This window comes from Arachis duranensis, chromosome 3 (genome assembly GCF_000817695.3).
Source record: "Arachis duranensis cultivar V14167 chromosome 3, aradu.V14167.gnm2.J7QH, whole genome shotgun sequence".
NCBI lineage: Eukaryota > Viridiplantae > Streptophyta > Magnoliopsida > Fabales > Fabaceae > Arachis > Arachis duranensis.
Window position 1 is genome coordinate 130,892,759 of NC_029774.3, and position 6,856 is coordinate 130,899,614.

General features: G+C 26.5%; 1 non-coding gene across 1 annotated transcript; it reads left to right on the forward strand.

The window, feature by feature from the left end:
• The first annotated feature begins 4,490 nt into the window (after positions 1-4,490).
• TRNAP-AGG (transfer RNA proline (anticodon AGG)) lies at positions 4,491-4,562 on the forward strand. The gene has a single exon. It is a non-coding gene; the product is annotated as a tRNA-Pro (tRNA).
• Positions 4,563-6,856: the final 2,294 nt, after the last annotated feature.

The following is a 6,856-nucleotide window of genomic DNA, read 5'->3' on the forward strand; positions in this document are numbered from 1 at the left end:
GAAAACGGTTAAAAAGAAAAGAAAAAAAAATACTAAAAGAGAAAAAATTCCAAAGACTGAAACAGAAAAATGTACCAAGAGCAAAAACAAAATTCGAAAGAAGCTTGGTTGATCATCCATGATATGTAACTAGTGGCAGTGGCTCAAACTTTCTTTAATATGTTGAGATTGTATTATGTATAATGTATTTATAAAATTAGAAAGTAGATATATCACTGAATATTTTTATTTTAAATTTTAAACTAAACTGAGTTTCAATAAAATAAAAAAGGAAAAGATAAGATTAAGATAAATAATTAATTTGAATCTTTAAAATAATCTATAATTAAATAATTCTATTGTGCATTCAAATATATTGTGATGTCAACATGCAACACTATTTTGAAAAACCTTCGTTAGCAGTTGAAAACATAATTTATTACGTGTCACATTCAAGCCTGATATCATGGGTTCGACCCTCGTTACAGAAGGAGGGATTCAAAGTTTGAAATGTAAAAATATTTAGCATGACTATTTTGTTTTTTTGTTTTTGTGTTTAAGTTACGGGTATCAACTATCATGCACCTTAGATTTTGATTTATGCTAAGATTTTTTTTTTCAAAAAAATAATAATGATACTCAACATTCAATTATCCGAAAAGAATAGCTTAAAATAAATACATCTTTAAAGTAGTATTTATTTTCAGAAATTAGAATGGAAATTGTGATTTAGTATTATATTTGATGTTAAAATTTTAGTCTTGTGATACATAATTTCAATATATTTATTGTTTTTAAAAGTAAAAACATCAAGAAATTAATTTTTTTTAAATGAAAACGGAAACTTTAATAATATTTTTTTAATAAATAAAAGTATTTTAATAAATATTATTTTATATTTATATTTATTTTAAATCAAATAAAATACTAAAATATCATATTCATTATATTTTACACCAAATAAAATATAAAACTTTAATTTAGTCTTGTTCGCTCCTTTAAACGTAACCTAAATATACAGGACGAGAGCTATTACTCATGAGTTAATTTATATTCTTATTTATATCTTAAACCAAACAAAAAACTAAATTATAATTTAATTTTATATACTTTATACTATACTTAATTTAGTCTTAATCTTTAGATCTTTCTCAATCTCTCCTTTAAATATAATAAGAAATGACATTTGATCTACATTAACCTTTAAACTTATATGAAAAAAATTATTATATTTTTTTAGGATAAATTATATATTTATCTTGTATTTTTGTAGTGTCGATTTAAAACGATTTGTATAAGACAAATTCATAACTTAATTTAAAATAGAACAATTACTTAATATTAGAGTCAAATCATTTTAAATGTGTGATGTATCCTAAATTTTAAAGACAATTATATAATTATGAAACTCAATTCAAGAATAAAATTTCTTTTATTATTGATAGATTTATACTTTTATCTATAACATTTTTAGTTAAATATTTGTATTTACAATATTAGCTATTGTTTTTAATTTTTTATTTTAAATCTCTAATATTTAAAAAACGAATAAAAAATATTCATACAAAATTATTAATTAATATTAATTAATTAAAAATTAATTATTTATTGCTTTTAATTTCTTCATGGAATTACCAACTTGTCAGGCCAAAAAATTAAAAGACTAATTTTTTGCGAATCAAAATTTCATTTAAAAGTTTGTCAATCTCTTACAAAATATTATTTATATAATTAAATTAATTTACGAATAAATAATAAATTAAAAAAATATTAGATAATGATCAAAATTTATTTATTTTAGTTATTATTATATTATTATACTAAAAAAATAAATTAATAACTAAAAATAACAGACAAAATAATAAATTTTGATATCCTCCCACATTTCTCATCTATTAAACTAGCTGTATATAGATTACCATCCGAACATGCAACTTTTTTCAAGGCCGTGTAACTCTGATCATAGAGTTGGTATCACTCATCACTCAATTGATGATGGGATCAAGGTGAGCATCTTGATCCTCTTCTATTACAAGAAGAAATGGAGGCAATTGCAAGTACGGTTTCTATATCTACAAAAGAATCTACTTTGTATGCTTTTGTGCATTGCTTTGTATAAATGGCAATACGCAAGAATGAAGGTGCTGATGAATTTAAAGAATGATGATACTGATCGAAGAATTTCAACAAGGTTTGGTTGCGTGTCTTTTGTTTAATCTACGGTTCTTTCACTTAAATGACCAAATAAATTTGAAGAATACTACTGCATTCTATGGTTATTGACAATTTAGCATTTGGGTACTTTGCAAAGAAGAGATTTTTTTTCAAATATTTCAAATTTCAAAGACGACATTCTCATGAATCCTGTAAAGTAGTTGCTCAGAGCAATAATTTTTTCATTTTCTTTACCTTTCTTTTTTTTTCCCTAAAATGGGAGCAAGGGATAATATAGCTCTGGGGACAAAAACGTAATTTTCCCATGATCTGGCTGTCATTTAATGCAAAAATTGCTTGCTTATTTGTTGCTCTTTTATTTTTGAGGAGTGTTAGGTAAACAATTATATGAACTATTAGAATTTATTCTTTTTTATTATTTAATAATTAATTCAATTTCTTTAGTCTATTAATATAATAATATTTTTTATTTTATATTTTTAAATATTAATAATTAACTAATGACTAAAAATAATAAATTCTCATAAGCTTATGACATTTTTCCTTTTTACAGAACGTTGCAGTGGATGTTGCAAAAAGCTAAGAAAAACATGGCTGTCATCATACAATACGTTTCCCTTCTCTTCATACTTTTTTTCAACCATATCCTCACATGAATATGTGTTTATACTGGTTTGTTTCATGATTTTGAAAACACAGTCCATGCTGAATTACGAAGAGACCAAATATAACCATGCTGATCTTTGACCACAAAAAGGTGTGGCATTTACTTTAATTTGTTCCACTTATTTACAATTTGAATCTTTCTAATTCCAATCTTGCTTTGCCAGTTTGGCAGTGCTCATGTTTAGAAGATCTTCATTGATTTGTTTGACTATGAGAACATTGGTTAGTACACTGTTACATATATTTTAAATGCAAAGACTCGCATACAGTTATTTTCATGTGAAGTTGATAATTGAGAATCATTAAATGATGATTTAGTCAAATTTATCAAATCATCAAATGATTCTCAAATATCGACTTCACTTGAAGACCACTGCAGCGAGTTTTCATTTATTTAAGACTACGTCGTATTGTACATTATGACCTTCATACCATATCAGTACTTCCTTTTTTATCTTATTTGAATTCATATCATTTTACTTTAAGCTTAATAAAATACAGGCCAAACAGTTGCAGTTGTTCACACATGTTACTCAATTTTCCTATCTCTTAAATATCTATTGTTGCTGAACTGATAAGTTTTTCTCTTTGAAGGTTGAATCCGAAATATTCTGCTTTCATGGTGTCTTGTTTGCAGGAACAAAAGGTGGTTACCATGTTAAGTGCCTCTAATCATTGTTACTTATGTAGATGTTAGAATGAGTGTGTACCTGTCCTTATCCCTCTGCAAATGAAGAACTTTAATGAGGTGGGATCCATCATCCATAGGTACAACTGCATCTGGAAGCAGCCATAACAAGTGTTCTGAGCATATTCTCTCTTTCCTTTAGTCTTATCATATTTTTAACACTCTGTCTCTTTAAGCATTGATGTAGCCATTGCTATGGAGGTTTTGGAGAGGATGCTTCAATTTTATGAGTAAAGCTATGTCCAAGAAAGAAGACCAGAATGATGTTCTCTGAAGGCCGTTGTAAGCTTCTTTCTCTGAAATCTATTTTATGTAATCTTATGCTATTTCTATTATGGTTCATTACTTTCATTGTGAAAATATCATTTAAATTTTGCTGTAACTTATTAACCACGTTTTTAGAACACAGAGCCTCTCTCTAGAGCTTTTCTTTACTACCCTCTTAAGTCTTATCCATTCTTGGAACATTTGACAAATTTATTCTGCATATGAATGACAAAATTGAGGATATATAATTTCTCCAAATTTGTATGAAATGTTAGTTCTGCTAGGGAACAATCATACACCCCTTAGATATTGAAGAACAAAATAGTATATAAATTAGAAAGGTGAAAACCATGTATAGGAAGACAAATTTTTCTATTTAAACCAAATTAAGGCCTTATTTGGAAAAATAAAATATTGGACGCTTAACTAGTAAATACAGTAGGTTAGGGCCTAACTAGTAGTTAGAGTTTAGTTACAGAACCAACAAGCAAATAATAGATGAAACCAACTGATAACAAAGCAATAATTGTAATTATCTTAAATAACTTTAACTCACAAAAGATATGTACTTAATTTCCTAGAGTATCTCTCACCGTTTCTTCTCCTTATCCTTGTGTAAGGGTGCTGAATTTGCTATTATAAGTTACAGACTTGGTTCTGACTTCTGAAGTAGATTCAGTATTTAGTAAAATTTAATTTTACCATAACCAACATCGGGCATTTGGTCTAGTGGTATGATTCTCGCTTAGGGTGCGAGAGGTCCCGAGTTCAATTCTCGGAATGCCCCCATTTTCATCTTATTTTATATTCCATATACCTGCACGGATTTCATAAAATTACACACTTCGAAGTGATAAGTTTACTATCTTCTACGAGCTACAACTCTTGAGGTTGCTGTCCAATTGTTACTTCCTTATCTCCTTTGTTTGGGCTGATCTGTATTTGATATACAAATTAAACTAACAAAAATGGCTATTTTTTGCTTACCAAAAAAAAAAAGGCTATTTTTTAAGTTTTTATTTCTTATAGATTCACCAACTAGGTGAATAATTCAATGGTCCAGCATCTTTTTTCACCAACGTTGGTGAAGGATAATTTTTCTCTTATACCTCTAGGTTTTTGGGTTCAGTTCTCTTTTAAAAAATATTGGGTCTTATAATAGCCCACTTATTAAAGCCCAACTAGTGACAATATACTATAAAATATTAAAATTAAATTAATATTTTGACCCAAAAAACGAACAACAAAAATTTTATTTTTTAAAATTAATTTTAGTTTGATAAAAATACACATTTTGGGATAAATAACAAATAATTCATGTATTTAATTCGGCCTTTTGTTGGATTATCTAAAAATTTATTTAGAAAATGTATATAAAAAATAATAAAAATATCTTTAGACTATTTTTAATATTTTGTCAATCGCATAAAAGATATAGAAAAAATAAATATTATTTTTTCTATGAATTAATTTTTGACAAATAATTTTTAAAAAAAGGAATGATACTTTATATTTAAGAATGTTTTAATTTAAAATAATATATTAAATATTTGAGAATATATTTTAAAATGTTATAAATATCAATATAATTTTTTGCAAGTCTATTTAAAAGAATAAACAAATTATCTTTTTAATTGATAATTTTATTTTAAATAATTTTTTCTATATCTTTTATGCGATTGACAAAATATTAAAAATAGTCTAAAGATATTTTTATTATTTTTTATATACATTTTCTAAATAAATTTTTAGATAATCCAACAAAAGGCCGAATTAAATACATGAATTATTTGTTATTTATCCCAAAATGTGTATTTTTATCAAACTAAAATTAATTTTAAAAAATAAAATTTTTGTTGTTCGTTTTTTGGGTCAAAATATTAATTTAATTTTAATATTTTATAGTATATTGTCACTAGTTGGGCTTTAATAAGTGGGCTATTATAAGGCCCAATATTTTTTAAAAGAGAACTGAACCCAAAAACCTAGAGGTATAAGAGAAAAATTATCCTTCACCAACGTTGGTGAAAAAAGATGCTGGACCATTGAATCATTCACCAACTAACTAGTCCACACTCATCCCCCAAAACAGAAGATAAACTTGTCCATATTTTATTGTGGGGGAGTTAAAATGATTTCTGAAATTTGACCTTTGTATCAAAAATATTTTCGAAATTTTAATTGTATTATAAAAATGTATGAAATTAAAAAAAATTATACGATCTTAGTCTCCGTCTCTTTTTCATCGAGTTATTTGTTATACCGTAAGTGATATGACATAATTAGTTTTAGCATTAAATGTTTTTGAAATAATGTTATTTTATCTCAATAAGCTATAAAATATTTTATCCCCACAAAAAATGTATAATCATGAAGGATAATTATGTCGTTCATCAAACATTTAGCCCCAAAATAAAAGCAACTATGTTTTGTCTAGTCCAAAGAGTAAAGAACTAATACGGTGTAATTTTTTGCTTTTGAGAATGTTTACAGTGCATTTAGAATTTAAAATACCTTTTTAGTACAAAAATTCAGTCTCAAAGATCACTTTAAAATTTAATTCTTTGTTGTAGTGATTGGAGAATTCTAGTTTAATGATTAAAATTAAAATAAGCAAATATACATCGAAGCGTGTTGAACTTGGCAGAAATTCCATGACGTCGCAATAATTGTTAATTCTCAGAATCTATTGCAGAGTTCAAAGAACATGACAGTTGACTATGATTATGACTCTGAGTGACAAAGCCACTCCCCCCTCTTGTCCCATTTAACAATTAAATGTATCTCATTAACAGCAAAAATATGGCACCGAAATATTATTTTTCATCATCTCCATTCCCACCAACTATTTTCCACTCTCATCCCCTCACTTTTGAGAAGCAGTGGTTTCTCTACAGGGACAGTCCATTGCCGACTCAAATATCACAAAGCTATACTCACCTAATAATGTTAAAATAATTTTGGTGGTTGTTATTTAAATTTGAGCAACTTGCATGCCAGAATATGTCACCAACTTGTGATCTTTTTCACACACATTCCGCAAAAGGCGTTCATCAATATCATCTTAATTTATTAGCTTTA